The 16,828-nt window shown below is 47.8% G+C and overlaps 1 protein-coding gene across 1 annotated transcript in view; it reads left to right on the top strand.

Moving 5' to 3' along the window:
- The first annotated feature begins 13,575 nt into the window (after positions 1-13,575).
- Positions 13,576-16,828, top strand: part of LARGE1 (LARGE xylosyl- and glucuronyltransferase 1) — a 587,913-nt gene continuing 584,660 nt past the window's right edge. The window contains exon 1 of the mRNA XM_027107480.1: positions 13,576-14,107. The gene's annotated coding sequence lies outside the window, so the exon portion shown is untranslated. The remainder of the gene's footprint in view (positions 14,108-16,828) is intronic.

The following is a 16,828-nucleotide window of genomic DNA, read 5'->3' as shown; positions in this document are numbered from 1 at the left end:
AATGGAGTGATAGAATATTGTTGGAGAAAGTCCCAGAACTGTGCTGACTTTGATCAGCATTAATTCATGCGAAGTTCAAGGGACCACACTGCTCATTGGCAATCCACTTATTCATCTCTTGTTGATTCCCCCAAACGCCCTCAACAGCTGCTCATGTCCTATTCTTCTCTGCAGGATTCTCCCTCCTACTCACTAAGCTCCAGCTACCCTGGCCTTTTTTTGGTCCCTCAAACCTACCACGTTCTCCTGCTTCATTGCTTCGCACATGCTGTTTCTTCTACTTGGAATATCTTGTCCTCACTCATTGCCTGAATTACTCCTACTTCAGATCTCAGCCTCAATGTCCCTTCCTTGGAAAGATCGTCCTGAACTCTAACTTTGGTCCTTTTCCCATTGTACCTATTTTGTTTCCTTTGCAGTATTTCCCTAATTAACAATTATGTATGTATTTATCTTTGCTTAATGTTTGTCTCTGCAGCTAGATCACACTCTCCATGAGAGAAGGAACATATACCTTCACATCTGGCACCAGGCTAGAAGAGGAGGCCCTCAAAAAGTGCGGTTAAACACGTGAATGTTAAAATAAACCCGAATGTCTTCATTGGAGATATTTTCCACCAGCATTCAGCACATACTTTACCTAGGCTGGGCAGGAAAGAGGTAACTCATTACCACAGTCTCAGTGGAAGGGTGAATCCAAAGCAACAGTTAGGCTAATTGTTAGGCTAATCTGGCTGGCTTTGGTGTGGCTAATCTGATCACCAAATATGTCTTCTTGTGTTCTTCTAATGTTTGGTTGAAGTGGATGATTGTTTTCAAGAGAAGATGCAGTATGTGAATTCTCACAGCCTGCTTCCATTGGGAGGTTGGAGTATATACTTTTTTTTTTTTTTTGCGGTATGCGGGCCTCTCACTGTTGCGGCCTCTCCCGTTGCGGAGCACAGTCTCCGGATGTGCAGGCTCAGTGGCCATGGCTCACGGGCCCAGCCGCTCCGCGGCATGTGGGATCTTCCCGGACTGGGGCACGAACCCGCGTCCCCCACATCAGCAGGCGGACTCTCAACCACTGCACCACCAGGGAAGCCCTGGAGTATAGACTTTTCACTAAAATTACAACACCAAGCAAATCCTTCAGCAGCTGGTGCTCATAAACAAAGGCCCTATAACCAGGCACAAGAAAATAATAAGCTGTGATCGTCTCCCTCGTGAGCATGAAATAGCTTTGGTTGGTCACACATTGCCTTTTGCAACTTCTTACAGCACAATAACATGGAAACGTGGGCCCCTCAATTGAGTTTTTATTTCTACCAACTATGCAGCTATTGATGGGGATGGAGAAGCAAACAGTCACGGGTCACCTTTATCGAGCCAGTGGAAGCAGCAGGAGCTTGAATTCATAGATAGACCCTTCCTCTGTTTGAGAAAGTCTAGGTCTCAACTAATGACGATCTGAAAGGTATAGTCCCCACAGGTAAAGCAGCATGGTGATGCACAGTGAAAGGAAGGGCTGAGAATTGTAGTTTTGCACACCCCTCTTGTTCAGAGTATCAGAGAGCCAGGTGGCAGGAAGAGAGAAGATTCATTCTCAATCCAGCAAGCCATATGTGACCCAAGTTAGCCAGGGAGGGGACATTGGGCCAGTAGCTATTTGTGCCCATCAATCTCTGGCCAGCTGTAGATCTGGAAAACGGTTCAAAGCTACCACTCTGAGGCTTAAGCTAAGGGAAATCCATCATCAGTGTATTGGTAAACACTGCATGCAGGTGGATTTGTTCTTATTTGAGGATAAACAAGCAGGAAACAGCAATTATATGAAGCCACTGGAAGCACTACAGAATAAGGGAAAGGGAAGAGTATCCTAAAGATTTAAGGAAAAAGGACTTCTGTCACAATGATTTCCTGTTGGAAATAAAGTAATACCGTAGAACCTGCTTGACATCCACAAAACTGGATCAGGAAGACCAAGACGAAGAAAATGAAGTTAATGGGGAGACAGACGACATAAATAAGAATTGTAAGGAGAACAAAACAATGGAATACAAATAGAAAAATTAACATGTACAATAAAGCAGTAAAGAACAGAAGTGAACATATGGAAATGTGGATCAGTGCAAGGGAGGACAAACCGAGGTAGCCCTCCCCGAAGGTGTATATCAATGACAGGGTGTTAAAAATAACAAGATGGTGAATGGTATCTATATTAGATGACACATATAGACAAAATATATAGGAAACTAGCCTGCATCTTTCTCCACCTCTTCCCCAGCCATTACTCAAGGTTGTGAACAACCTTTAAAAAGCTCCTACAGCTTTGTTTTAGCAGCTCAGAGATGTACCTCCAAATTCATCTCTTAGTCTGTGCTATGATCTTAATTTGTTCTGGTGCTCGCACTTTACAGAGGCAAAATGACAGAGTGCTTAAGAACACAGACTCTAGAAATAAAGTAACTGTGCTTGGATTCCAGTCCTACTATTACTGTGTAACCTTTGATAAGTTATCTGACTTCTTTATGTCCTATTTATCTCATCTGTAAACTGGTCATGATGATGATAATACAGGTGTCCCCTGCTATCCGAAAGTAGAGCGTTCCTGTGAGACCTTTTGTCAGCCGAAATGGTGTAAAGCGAAGAAGCAATGACCTTAGGACACATCTTGCTAACAGATTCTCAAAATAGAGGGAGATGAAGCCCAGATGCTCACAGGCACAGTTCAAAGCTATGGCAGCTCGATGCAGAGATGCTCAGCAGAGTATAGACCTCCGGGAAGGAGCTTGGGTGGGGCCACTCTTACCGCTTGGGGTGCTTGCTGCCTTGGTCAAGGCTCCCTGCAAAACAAATGTTGAATGCTATTTTTGCTTTTCGCCTTTTTTTGTAAGAGCAAAACTCTTCAGATTTCTTTTGGTTAGCGAAAACAGCTACTAATGTAGGTCTTCCATAAAAGAGACGTGGCGTAAAGTAAACTTTGGAAGTGTTATAATAATAACACCCTCATAAGGTTTAGTAGGATTAAATGAGCTAATGCATGAAAGTGTTGTGAACAGTACCTAGTGGACTACAAATCCATGGCAAGTCATCATTCATATTTTCTGCATTGTCCTTGGTTTCCTCTTTTTTAATTTAATTTTTTACTTTATATCGGAGTATAGTTGATTTACAATGTTGTGTTAGTTTCAGGTGTATAGCAAAGTGATTCAGTTATACATATATCCATTCTTTTTCAGATTCTTTTCCCACATAGGTTATTACAGAATATTGAGTAGAGTTCCCTGGGCTATACACCCAGTAGGTCCTTGTTGACTATCTATTTTATATATAGTAGTGTGTATATGTTCATCCCAAACTCCTAATTTATCACTTCCCCCCCATGTTTCTCTTTTTGTTACCATAAATTTGTTTTCAAAGTCTGAGTCTGTTTCTGGTTTGTAAATAAGTTCATTCATATCATTTTTTTTAGATTCCACATATAAGTGATATCATATGATATTTATCTTTGTCTGACTTACTTCACTTAGTATGATAGTCTCTAGGTTCACCCATGTGGGTGAAAATGGCATTATTTCATTCTTTTTTATGGCCGGATAATATTCCAATTTAGTATGATTAAATGAAGTTATGCATGAAAGTGTTCTGAACAGTGCCTCTCAGATTGCAAATCCATTGCAAATCATTATTCATATCTTTTTTTTTTTTTTTTTGTCTGTACGCGGGCCTCTCACCGCTGCGGCCTCTCCCATTGCGGAGCACAGGCTCCAGACGCGCAGGCTCAGTGGCCATAGCTCACGGGCCCAGCCGCTCTGCGGCATGTGGAATCTTCCCGGACCGGGGCACAAACCCGTGTCCCCTGCATCGGCAGGCGGACTCTCAACCACTGCGCCACCAGGGAAGCCCTATTCATATCTTTTGCATTGTCCCTCGTTTCTTCGTCTCTACTCAAACCTGGTTGATATTTCAGGGTTGATACTTCATTTGAGGCTTTCAAGTGAAGTTCTGGACTTCGGGCTTTCTCTTGGCTCTACTCTCTGGAGCCCATGGAGCTCTTGAATCCCCCCATACCCTGTCGGGGGCTGGGATCCCAGATCCCCACATATGGGAGTCAGGCTAGAATTATAACTATTTTTTGCAAAGGGAGTGGAATAAATAAGACAGACATAAACATAATTTAGTAAGAAATATGCTCGGATTTACTTTGTAGAGTTAAGTTGATTAACACGTAGGGATGGGGAAAAGTCAGTATTAGGAAGCTAGTAAGGTGGGTTTTGCAGTATTCCAGGTGAGCTAAGGCAGTAATGATTTGGATGAAGCAGTGGGAATGGATTTGAAGGATATTTTGAGGGTAGGATGGACAAGGATTGGTGACTGAGGAAAAAGAGTGGATGAGTCAATGAAAAATTAAGAATTTAACACATCACCTTTTAATTTTTCCCCCTCTATCCATTTGGCTGTGCGCCACTAAGAGAACAAGAACTGTCTTTATTTTTACTAAAATTCTCAGTGGTCAGCATAGTAACTGATACACAGTAGGGATTCAGATACTACTTGTCAAATAATTCTAGACCCAACTTACCTTTCCGGTTTCTGAGTCCTTAAATAAATGTGTCATCTTAGCCAGTCACACCTTCTGCTTATCATCTTCGCTGCTTCTTAAAGCTTGAAACTCCTTCCTTTTACATATGGTCAACTCTTGCCATATCTTCAGCCCAACAAGAACCTTCTGCTTTTAGACATTTTCCAAAGACTCGATGAACCATGGTAATCTCTTTCTTCCAGAGTCACAGCACTGCTTATCTTTACTGCATCTTTCAAGAATACTCAATGACAACGCTTCCTATTTATCTAATATTTGCAAAGTCATTTAACTCTTCAAAGTAAACGCTTGTCTCCTGAATTGGATTTGGAGATTCTCAATTCTAGGAACCACATCCGTATTTCTTTCATCCACCTTTCCCACCACTCCTACCCCATAGAATGGGTAGCACAGTAGTAATATGTGAATAGTAGCTACTATTCACATCGTCATTCTAAACACTCAGGTTACATTTTTTAATTTCTTAAGTGAGCAATTAGAAAAAGTATTTAAGATGAGAAATCCCTGACTTTCCAGCAGGACTTGGTAAAACACTGTCAGAGATTGCACTTCCCTTGCTTCTAGGCACGCCCTAATCTCCCATGAGAGATGAGAATAATTTGAGGCTTGGGTTTGGAGTTTAACTGGGACAGCAATGACTGCCCCACCCACACAGAGGTCATCAATCTAAATCCCCTAGTTCTGTGACCATAGCATCCTCAAGTCCAAATGTACAGAAGTAAAAGCCAACGGTCCAGTTGCCATGGTGGAGAAAAGAGCTGTTACGGGAACTTTGAGTCATCAGCAGTTCTCAAGTCAGGTTCTTGCCAGAATGTAGATCTTCAAAGGTCAAAGCAAAGGTTCTGGAGGCAGGATCCAGCCCCCATGATAGAAATACTGGTAGTAACTATGGGGTAGGGGTGAGGATGGTTAAAGGACCAACCAAGCAGGCTGGGTCTCAGGATTTGCTTCAGACTCAGCGGGGGATTGGAGTGTTAAATAGATCCGCAGGCAAAGGAAAGTTGTGGTTCAGTAGACCAAGCACGGAGGATGGGTATTAGATGAAGTGTGAGAATTGCAGGTTAATGCTCATGAGGCATCTAGGTCTCTGTTCATGCGAAGCATAAAATAGCAAATGATTCCCAATCCAAATTTCACTCTTGGGAAGAGAGGGAGTGCCTCGTACCCTTCCAGAATCAGCTGTCATTGCATCCAGGAATAGGGAGGAAGAGAATTGCTGAGTCTGAGTCTTTGGACAGGAGGCTTTTTTGTCTATAATGGTTAGGATTTTTTTGGTTCCAAGTAAGAGAAATAACTAAAACTTACACAGGTAAATTTATTGGCTCATGTAAATGAGGAATTCAGAGTGAGGATAAGTTTCAGGGCTGGTCCTATTCAGCGGCTCAGTGGCGTCATCAAGGGTCCTAGAGCAGCACTATTAGTTTGTACACAAGAGCCACTTCCTCTCCTTCTTTGTTAACAAAACCCAACAATGTTCCATTTCCAGGAGGTGAATCATGATTAGCATAAGTCAATCCTAAGGGGGAAATATAGTAAAAGAGAAAGTGCTTTCTGCCTGCCTTTTTCTTTCTGCTTTGGAGGCTGGTTTGAGAGCATGATGTTTGGAGCTACCACAGCCATCTTGTGACCATGAGGCAACACATAAAGCCAATATGCAGCTGATGGCAGAGTAGTAGACTGGATATAAAGATCCCGGGTCCTCGATGAAACCACTGAGCTGCTGCACCAAACCTGGACTTGCCCACCTTGAGATTTCTCATTATGTGAGATCATTATTTGAAGTCCTATGAGCTGGGTATTCTGTTACTGGCAGCTCCAAGAAATCCTAACTGATACATATTGGGTTTTCTGTCTTTCTGTGCTCTGCTGTTCTCCATGTCAGTTTTATCCTTTGTGGCAGCAAAATGACTGCAGCTTTGTGTCTGTGGACCACGTGGTCCAGAGGTGAAAGAACACTTTCAGTAGTCCAACACCCCAAAGTCCCGAGAGTCACCTTGACTGGACCAGCCTAGGTTGTCTACTCAGCCTTGCACCAATGATGGTAGTCAGGAGTATGGAATGCATTGATGAGCTTATGCTATTCAGGGTCTGCTCCTGGAATGAGAGACAGGTCAGGTTCAAAACAAAATCCGGATTCTTTTAGCAAATGCTGTCAGTACCTTGTTCATCTCCCCTAGAGCCACCTTGGGGATCACCTCCATCTTTGATGGACAGCTTCCATATACACTAAAGGTTTCCTACCTTAAACACCTGTAACTCTCTGCTGTGGGTATTCTCTGGCCAGGGGAGCATGGTAGAACTACTAGGAATTGACCAATTTCCAGAAGCAACCCTCAAAAAGGAAGGGATTTGGTGGGTAAATACTCCTCTAGGTTTCTTGGCCCTTAATGGGACAATTCCAAGTTATTTTCTATACCTGGCCCATCCAACACAGTAGCTAGCCACATGTGGCTATTTAAATGTAAATCAATTAACATTAGATAAAAGAAAAGATACAGTGTCTAAGTCACACTAGCCTCATTTCAAGTGCACAATAGTCACAGGTAGCTAGTGGCTGCCATATTGGACAGGGCAAATATATAACATTTCCATCACAGAGAAGTTGTTTTTGTTTTTTTGTTTTTTGGACAATGGCATTCTATACACTCTCTTAGGGGGTCCTTATCAGAAGAGCACCCATTGACCATTTATTAATTCATCCCTTATTGGTCTTCCTCCTTTTCCTATTTCATTTCCTCACTCTCACTGAAGCTTCCAAATAAGTTTCTTGCCCCCAAATCCTTGTCTCAGGGTTTACTTTTTGGGGAGCCCTACTAACACAATACCCTCGGGATGAGAAAGGGGATACAGGATGTGGTTGACTACCGACAAGACAAGTGTCCTCCACAGCCTTGCTACTCAAAGTGTGGTCCATGGACAGGAACTTGTTGGCAAAGCAGAATCTCAGGCCCCACTCCAGGCCTGCTGAATCAGTATTGGACTTTTAATAAGATTCCCAGGTGATCTGTATGCACTTTGAGGTTTGAGAAGTCCTGATCTATGAGTTCCTTAGATAGAGAGGGGGGAAAAAAGAAAGACCTGATAAAATATAGCCACACAACTATGACAGCCATTTAAACAGAAGGATTTTTTGCCTGAAAGCCCCAAAAGGTGTAAGCCATCATCTTTTATTTCAGGACTTCGATGTCTTTACCAATGTTTGAATTTTTTTTTTTCATTTTTGTTTTGAGGGTCTTGTGATCCACTGGCTTGAGGTCCCCTTATTTTTACGGGGGCCATGATCTCAGGAGAAAGGCTCACTCTGTCCTTGAAATTGATCTCTTTAGCACTGATGTTTCCTCCCTGTCTGCAGAGGGGCTTTGGGTCCCCAGTTGAGCATTTTGTCATAAGGTGATCAGGGTGCTATATACCTGGCAAGGTTTTCCTCTGATGGACTTTCACAGTCAGTGAGTGAATAAACTCTCTCTCCTAAAGACAGTGGGATTCTCCATCCAGAACCAAATTTGTTCTAATGAGCTGGCTCTGAGGTTTTCAGTGGCAAGTTTTCTGGATGTTAATAATGCTATTTTGAGAATACCTGTACCTTGCCTGCTTAATGAACACGATGATGGGAACGTAAACTATTTTTTTTTCCACTCGGAAAGACTTCATCCCCATTCTCTGTCTCACGTCTCAATTCTAGACTTGCTTTGTTTTTAGTTAAATTATTTTCAAATCACATTTCCATTAGTGTTAATTTGGTGGCTTTTGCAATGTTCTTTAATTTTTCAGCTAGCAAGTAGCTTGTTCCCTGCTTAGCCCTGATGGAGGCATTCTGTTCTGCCCAGGAATGTCTTTTGATTATTGGCCTCAATGACAGAGAAGAGTTTCACACCCAGTGCTTAAATTTACATCTGAAATGTGTCTGGATATGACATCTTTTGTAGATATTTCTGCAGTATTGGTTAAAGGATAATTAGGTTTCTCCACATCTGTGCAACCTGAGTGCTGTTTGATTCTTGACCCTCATAAAAGACAGCTTAACCTTATTTACTGGTAAGATTGGGAAATATATTATGTGATGGCTAAGGATTTGGAAGCTCTGAGAATTTAATTGCTAGATATCGAAGTCTACAAAAAATTGGAGGCAAATTTATGTATGGTCAGGGATGATATTCAGTTGTTTTGACAAACATTACTTGTTAAAATATTGAAATCCTTCCATATCGGCTGTTAAGTGTCCCCTCCCCCACCCCACCATTCCAGCTGTACCCTGCCTCGTCACCCCAGCTGCCACTGCCCTCCCCAAGGAATCCACACCCCTCCACCCCCACCCCATCCTCCCACCTCCACCTTTTCACCAGAACCCACACTAAAGATTTAATACCTGGCCTACCAGGTGCTTCTGATCTTGAGGAGACAGCAGTGAGTGGAGGCTTGCAGCAAGATCTTAGTTCCCTGCCCAGAAATTGAACCTGGGTAGCCTGGGTGAAAACCAGGAATCCTAGCCATTAGACCAGCAAGGGCTGGAGGCTAGAAGCAAAGTTCCCCTGGCTCTTGCACCGTTTGAAAGCAAGAATATTTCAAGGAGGCAAAAACTGTAAAAACAGGTACAAAGTTTATTATTTGAGACACAGCACAATAAGTGGGAGAGCACACAGAGAAACGGTTTATTTAAGAAATAAGCAAGGCAGAGATACATAGCCAGAGAGAAAAGAGTGTGGGCATCTTCTCTAATGAGGCGGAGAGCCCCAGAGAGGTGATCAAATCACTTTTATAGAGCAGTTCTTCCGGGTCTTTGTTTGCCTTTGGCCAATTATCTCACTTCTTTTTCCACACCTGACCTTTCCTAGGTCCCTCTCTGACATGCATGCACATCTTTTAGCCAAGATGGATTCCAGTGCAGAGGCCTTTGGGAAGGTTGACAACACCCATTATGGTGTGGCACCCCCTCCCTTTTGACTCCCAAGGAGACTTTCTGCGCATGTGTAGTCAGGGAGGTCTCCTTGACCTCAAGAATGAGAAATATGTGGTCTCTTTATCTTTTATCCAAGCAGGACTCAGCTCCTCCTTGCTCCTGTCATCATCTTTATCTTGGAGTATCTGTCCACAGGGCACAGATTCCAGCTACTCAGCCTGGGGCTCATCTATCGCCTGCCTCACTTCCAGGACTCTCGTCTATTGCTAGTGCCCCTATGGCTGGCTTACTTCCCATAAGTTGGTTGGCGGATGCCCTGCTGCATAGGTTGCTTAAAAACTTTTCATGTCACCCCTGTGAGGATGCATTCATCTTGCTATCTAGCACTTGAAGAACATTCAAAACATTCAGAAAACAGCCCTAAAATCTTAGAAGGGAGGTTCTATTTGGAATAGTAAAAATAATTGGGTTGACTTAAAGATGGTGACAGTATCTGGCCACTTTCATCTCAATTAATGCAATATTCCTTTTTCTGTTGTGTATCTTGGAAGTGAGAAGAGTGCGGCGACTAAACTCTTGACTCATGAGGCAAAATGGGACTCTGGTCTTTTAAGACTTAATGCCCGATTTGCCTCCAAACTTTGCACCATGCTCTTAACTTGTTTTTAGATTCCAATTTCATTAGTACCCAGAAAATGAGACTTGGAAAAACGGAGGTGAGAGCAGGTTTTCCTTCTTCCTCTTTGAGATGCTTTTAGGGCCCCCTAGTGACTGTTTTGAGACAGGTTTCTTACGATTAGGTCTCCTTGACCCTGATTTTAGAAAAGAGACCTTTCTGAATCTCTCCCGTGACAAGTGCAATAACTGTGTGGAGATAGATAACAGTCGGTTAGAGGGCTCAATATATTTTCACTTCTCAGTTCTTAGCAAAAGCAGTGCAGATTCCTGAGAAATAACAGATCTATCACCTTACATATTTTATTCTGCATTCCTCATACTATATTATGTCATGGCTGAAATCCTTTGAAGACATACATATCCGGTTTGTGTCAAAGGGCTATATAATTCATAGACAAGTACATCCTACTTTTGGAGATATAGATAAAATCTTCTGCTGGTGGGGCAAAGGAATTCTTCTAATGTGGGGCTTGACGTGATAGTAACTAACAGAAAGGTTCCGTTTGTGGAATCATTGTGTGGCAACATTCCTGTCTTTTACAGCATGAGATATTCCACTGACTTTGAAACACTGCAACACTTAATTGATAGAACGGAGCTTTTATACCTTTAAGGTGGTTATTGACTGATGCAAGTAATTTTTGTGAAATCCCTGAATAATGAATATATCTTCAATGTATCTTGCTGACCAGGGTGACTATTGTTCCCTCCCCGACCATGGGCGTATTTGTCTTTATAAAATCCAATGTCGAGAGTGCACCACACTTCGGGAATTATAATGGAGATGTTCAGTTTCCACATGCTTATCTTTTAGTTTCTAATGTTATTACATTATTTTCTCCTTTGCTTGTAAATTTCAGGTCTCTCCTTCCTCAGTCACATTAGCCTTATTAATAGGCAAATGTATTGTAATAATGTATTTTACACCACTAATGAAGTGAAGCAAAGCAATGAATAAAAAGAAAGCCCAAATTCTTGCATTAACTTTACCCAGTTCCGGGGCAGGGGTTGGAGTAGGGGAGGAGGAATAGAGTTGGAAGCAAGGACAGTCGCCGCAAAAAAATAAAAATGATCCCCTTGTTTTCAGCGCGTTCTAGAACAGAGCTGCACGTCACAGCAAGAAAGGAGCAGCTTTGGAGCTAAAAGGCTTGGCATTAAACTTTGACACTTTAATGGTCTCTAGGATATTAGATAATATTTTATCATATAACGTTCTTCTCCGACACGGTAATGGCATCAAAACCAGATAAGATCTCCTGTCCCTGCAAACGTGCAGGGTAAGCCTCATCCCCGCAGAGATAGGACAGCAGGACCCCAGCTTCGCAGTTAACTTATCCCGAAGCTCCAATGCAAACGTTTTTTACTTCTTCGCCGGGGACGCTGTTGTGCAAACGCTACCTTCTTTTGGCGTTCTCCTCGGCTCGGTGTGCCACTGAGATTAGGTAAACAGCGCTCCAGAGCCGGGGAAGAGCGGATGGTGGTGGTGGTGGGGTAGTTGGGGGGTGTGGGTTGGGTGGGTTGGGGAGTCGTTGCTTAAAGGGGCTGGAAGAGAGCGGATGGGGGAAGGGTCCCGGCTGGGTCAAGCTAAAGGCCGTGAGCCGGGTTATTTAGGCAGGAGCCAGGTCCGGAGGGGAGCGAGGGACGAACCACCGAAGCACTTAGGTCAGCGCGGCAGCCCGAGCTCGGCGTCCTTTTCTTACGCACCCCCTCGCTTCCCTACCCTTGCACTTTATCTCTTTTTGCATCCTTCCCCTGCTGCTTCCAAGCACTACGGTGGGCTTCCCGCTGCCTCCTCGGAGTCCAAGGGCTAAGAAAGCCGGCGGCCCGCCCGGCTGGGGAGAGGTGGGGACCCGGGGGGAAGGGGACCCCAGAAGCCCTGGGACCGAGCTGACCAAAATCCCGGGAGCTGGACTACGCGCCGGAGCTCCGGTCTCCCAGAGTTGTCCATCCTTCTGCGTCCTCTTTCTCTCCCTGCCTCTGCTTTCTCCTCCTCTGGGTTTTCTCTCCAGGCGTCCTCCTTCCAGCCACTCTCACACGCCCTCCCCCTTTGCCCGGACAATTTCACTCACTCCTTCCTATAGGGGACTCTCGGCGCCCCACCCTCGTCTTTAGAATTGGGAGGCTGGAAGTCCATTCAATGGGATATATTATGCTCAGGGTTCTTGTGCCGGGAGGGAAAGAGCAAGAATGAAATCGTAACAGGGAGGGGCGTGCTGTGCGTGCCTGGGGTGTGTGTGTTGGGGGCGGGGGGGGGGCAAAAAATGCAGTTTCCCCGAAGAATAAGAAGCCTTGGACCAGATTCTTGAATACGTAGCCCCACATGATGCTGTCAAAGCCCTTCAACGTGGCTTCTGGCAGCCTCAGCCTGTCCCATACTCTGCCCACCTTCGAGAGAAGCGGCGACCCGAGTAGAAGTGGAGGCGGGGAAACTTCCTACTTCCCACGACGGCTGTTTTGTACAAGGAAGAGTGGACAGTCTGCATGGCCTTGCAAGCCTGCAAGAGTCTCTACGGCAGCAGCTGCGGACCCGTCCCGCTTCCCTTCCCCCTCTTTCCGCGAGGCTCGCCAAGCCCGAGGCGGCCGAGAGCGGCAGGGGTGGGGGGAGAAGGGCGGGGAGCTCCCAGCTTGCACGCTTTCATCCCGACCCGGGCCAAAATCCCGGCTCCGGGTGTTGCTTCTGCCTGCGTGTGAGCGAGCTGAAGAAGTAGAAAGGAGGAGCCTCGCCGGGGGGCGTGGCCTAGGCGGGGGCGGCCTCTCGGTCCGCGCGGCTGAGGCGCCTGCCATTGGCCGGCCGCGCAGTCACGGGGTGGGGGCGGGCGCCGAGGCGGGCGCCGGCCCCGCCCCCGCTCGGAGCTTGGCCCGGGCTCGCGGTCCCCCCCGGCTGCACAGACATGACACAGACACACTGTCACTGCAGCTGCTGAGCGAGCCCGGCGCTTTAGGCACGCGGCGGCGGGGCCAGCCCGAACCTCGGACCCCAGAGCTCGCCCGCCCGCCAGCCCCCCCCGCCGCCCCCCGCGCGGCGGCCCCCGCCTGCCTGGGCGCGGGAGGCGGGGATCGCTCGCCGGCTCCGGCCAGTGGCGCCCGGCTGCCGGCGGCGGCTGCAGCAGCCGCCCGGCTCCCAGTGCCGGGCGCTCGGGGAAGCCGGCGCGTTTCGGAGGCGGCGGCGGCCGAGGCCGGCGAGCGCTCCCGGCGGCACCGGGGCCGCCCTCCTCGGTTCCCTGCACGCACCGCGCTGTGCTCCGCCTCCGCTCCGGTGACCTTCCCGGGGCGCCTTCCCCGGCCCCGCGCCCCCGGCCCCGCGCCCCAGGCCGGGGCGAGGCCCTCTCCAGCGCTTCCTTACCGAGGAGCCGCGGGCGGGCGGCGCAGGCCCGGGGGGGGGGGTCGCCGAGGCCGGCTGCAGCGCCCCCCCGCCTCCGCGCTCTGTGCTCTGCCGGGCCGGACCGCCGCTCCCCCGCCGCCGCGCGGGAGCCCGGGCGCCCGAAGCTGGGGGCGCGGCAGCGGTCACTTAGCCGGGCTGGGAGCGGGCAGGCCCTGCCCTGAAGGGGCGAAGCGGCGGGGAGCGCGGGAGGTGGAGCCGGCCCCGGCGGCCGCCCGGCGTCTCTCCCAGCGCCCCCTCCCCGGGCTCAGACCGAGGCGAACCCAGGCCCCTGCCCATGCGGGGCGCCCCCAGCTCCGTAGAGTCCCCGGGGCAGGGAGCAGCTCCAGGCAGCAGCGCCGGAGGGAGAGGAAGACGGGACTGTGCTCAGCTCCGGCGGCCCGGACCTTCCCCGTCGCGTTTGGAGGCGGGGGCCGCCCCGAAGTCTGCGCTTGTCACCGCCGCTTGGACTAGGGCAGCGCCTGCTGGGACCCCGACCCGGAACCCCCTGCGCCTCGTAGGTGGCAGCGCCGCGGCGCCACCCACCTCCTCCGCGGTCTCCCTCTGCCTGGTGGCAGTCACGGCCAAGGTAGGAGCCCCGGGGGTGCGAGAGAGCCGCCGCGGGGGCGCCCTGGTGAGCGGTGTCGGTCAAGTTCTCTGAACCTGTGGCTGGTACCCCCTGTACTCGGAATGCTGGCGAAGAGGGAGGGAGTGAGGGCACAGCTTCTGCCGCCTGGGCCCGGAGCCCTGGAGAGGCTGGAGGTAGAAGTCGCCGAGTTTCTGATGTCCCCCAGGACCCGTCCCAGGGCCTGCCCTGCTCCTTAGGCTCACGGGCTGCCGAGAGCGAGGAGGAGTTTCCCGTTAACACCAGGAGGCGATGTCGACCTCCCTCCCCCGCAGCTTGCTGGCTGTGAGCACGTGTGCTTTGGGGGAACCTGCTGTGTTTAGAGCTGTCCTTTGGGCAGTCCCCACCTGCCTTTCCTGGCGTCATGCTGTGAAGAACTTTTCTTTGCTCCTTGTCGCAGAGTCGAGGCCGATTTGGGGTGAGAGCCACAGCTTGCGAGTCCGTCTATTGGACAGAGCAGTTGGGTGGCAGCGATAGCAGTAGAGAGGAAACCCAACCAGTGCCAGTCCTACTGGACAAAGCTGCTTGTGATGAGTGGTCACTGGGTAGCGATCCAGGCAGTCTTGTGAAAGTCATTGTTTCTGAAGGGTGGAGTGACTGACTCCAAAGTTTGTGCATCCTTAAGTTAGTTTGCTCGGTGCCTTATTACTGTCTTTAAAATTTTACTCTTAAGGAACCTCAGTCCTGCAAGCCTACCCTTGCCCGTTTGAAATTTATTAAAACGGTGAGCTTTCCCTGGAACGATCTGATTTTAAATGGGTCACTTAGGAGGGAACAGATTGTCTCTCCTGCACTGAACCATCCCCCCGGGTGACCCTGTTTAATGGGGATGGATTTTTTCGTCCCTGAGCTGTTGTACCTCGGTTGAGCAGGTTTTTGCTGAATTCTGAATCTGTGAATTTTGTCACTCAGTCCATTAAAATGATCTCCCAAGGGAGCAAAATAGCAACTTACACTTCGCGTGAATGTCACAGGAAGTTTTACAGGGTCTTATGTAAGTGCCGCAAGAGAGGGCTCAGGCTTCTGCTTCCTTCATGGGCTGGGGGTGGGGATGGGGAAGGGGTGGCAGGTGGACGTTCCCCTTCCCTAAATGCAGGTGCCATCCCTCTCTGGCACTGGTGGAAATCCAAAGTGCTTATTCACTCCCTGCCAGTATGCAGTCACTTCAGGTTAATTTTCCTCCTCGCCTCTCCTGCCTTACCACCTCAGGAGTCAGCTTTGGTAGACTTAAGATAAGGGAAGGTTCTAAATTAGGAAAGGAACACGTGGAGGTTTCTCTTCTCATGTCTCACAAAAGGGTGACATGAATGAGTTACTCACGGGCATGGTGGGTCCTCACTGGGGATTAAAAAAAAAAAAAAACTGGCTTGAAGGTTTCACACATCTCTTAGTGTACCTTTATTTTTCAGGAGTACACTTTAGTGAAAATTGCTAGAGGGAACACACATTTATCGAGCCTGGCCCTGTTAATTCCAAACTGGGAAGAGAACTACTTGGAACAGAGAGGCAAAATCGTTAAGATTTAGATCTTAGTGGGTTTTTGAGAATGGCTGGGAAAGGAAACCAGTCTCCCTAGTGGTATAGAGAGGTTTTTAAAGAAAAGATGGTATTGCTCTGGAGTGGGTGGAAGGTGCTGACAGGTATAGGCCCTCTGGCGTCACTGGATGAAGTGTGCTAGGTTGGGGGTTAACTTTTTGGCGTGAGATAATGCAGATTCCTTTGCCTTTTAAAACATAACTAGAAGGGCCTTGGGAATGAAATGAAAGGTTTTTCCATCTCATCGTAGGTCCCAGGAGTGCTTCCACCTCTTGGGAAGGAGGTGAAGGTTTCCTGTGGTTCTGGGTTCCTGAGCTGTGCTTGAAAGTTGATGCAGGAGTGTCTCCATCCTTCAGCCACCTACAGTGGCAGGACACTAGGGGGGACTAGTTTTCTATTCCACCACTGAAGAACCTGTGTTACAAAAGGCTGTGGTTTGTCTTGAAGGCTCAGGAACCTAACTTTTTGCTACCCAATGCATGCTTGCACTAATGAGGGGATTCCGAACGCTTAAGCGATGGGCCTGCTTACATCTGAAGTGTCATTTGGGCAGCTCAGAACAGGTTAACTGCAGAGTATTATGTGAGACTGAGCAGACTCAGTGATAGTCTCTAAGTAAGTGAGGGCTATAAATTTTGGGGAGACAGAACCTCCTGCAAACTCCATCCTTTGGGTATTAGACCGTGCTAACTCTAAGTTCCCGGGGGTTTGTAATCAAAACTCCCCCCTTTGGTTTTTGGGCTGCACATCTGCCATCTTCATAAAATCATGCTGCCTCCATTCTAGATGGAGTCTAGAACTGACTCCATTAAACTTAAAATTTCTCACTGTTGTCCCCTTAAAAGCACATACCTTGTATGTATACAGATGTAACGTAACATTTGGCAGTGTGGTTGCACTTTCATCTCAGATGCTCTCTCTGCACTTTCAACGGTATTAAATCATTAGTGTCTAGGTGTCTTCCAGCAGAAATTGAAGATAATTCTATTTCCGCTGAAGAACAAAGCCGCATGGCCCAGGCTTACCCACTGTGGCCAAGTCTTATCAAAGCTGACTCCAGAGGTGGGCAGACAGGAAAGGTTGGAGAAAGAGTCTAAGAAGAGACTACCTAACTCAGAATACTGGCACGAAGAGAGGCAGATGTCAACA

Source organism: Aethalodelphis obliquidens, unplaced genomic scaffold (assembly GCF_003676395.1).
Source record: "Aethalodelphis obliquidens isolate GAN/ISIS:26980383/991018 unplaced genomic scaffold, ASM367639v1 scaffold8, whole genome shotgun sequence".
In the NCBI taxonomy this organism is placed as follows: Eukaryota; Metazoa; Chordata; class Mammalia; order Artiodactyla; family Delphinidae; genus Aethalodelphis; species Aethalodelphis obliquidens.
This window is presented reverse-complemented; position numbering and strand designations above follow the sequence as displayed.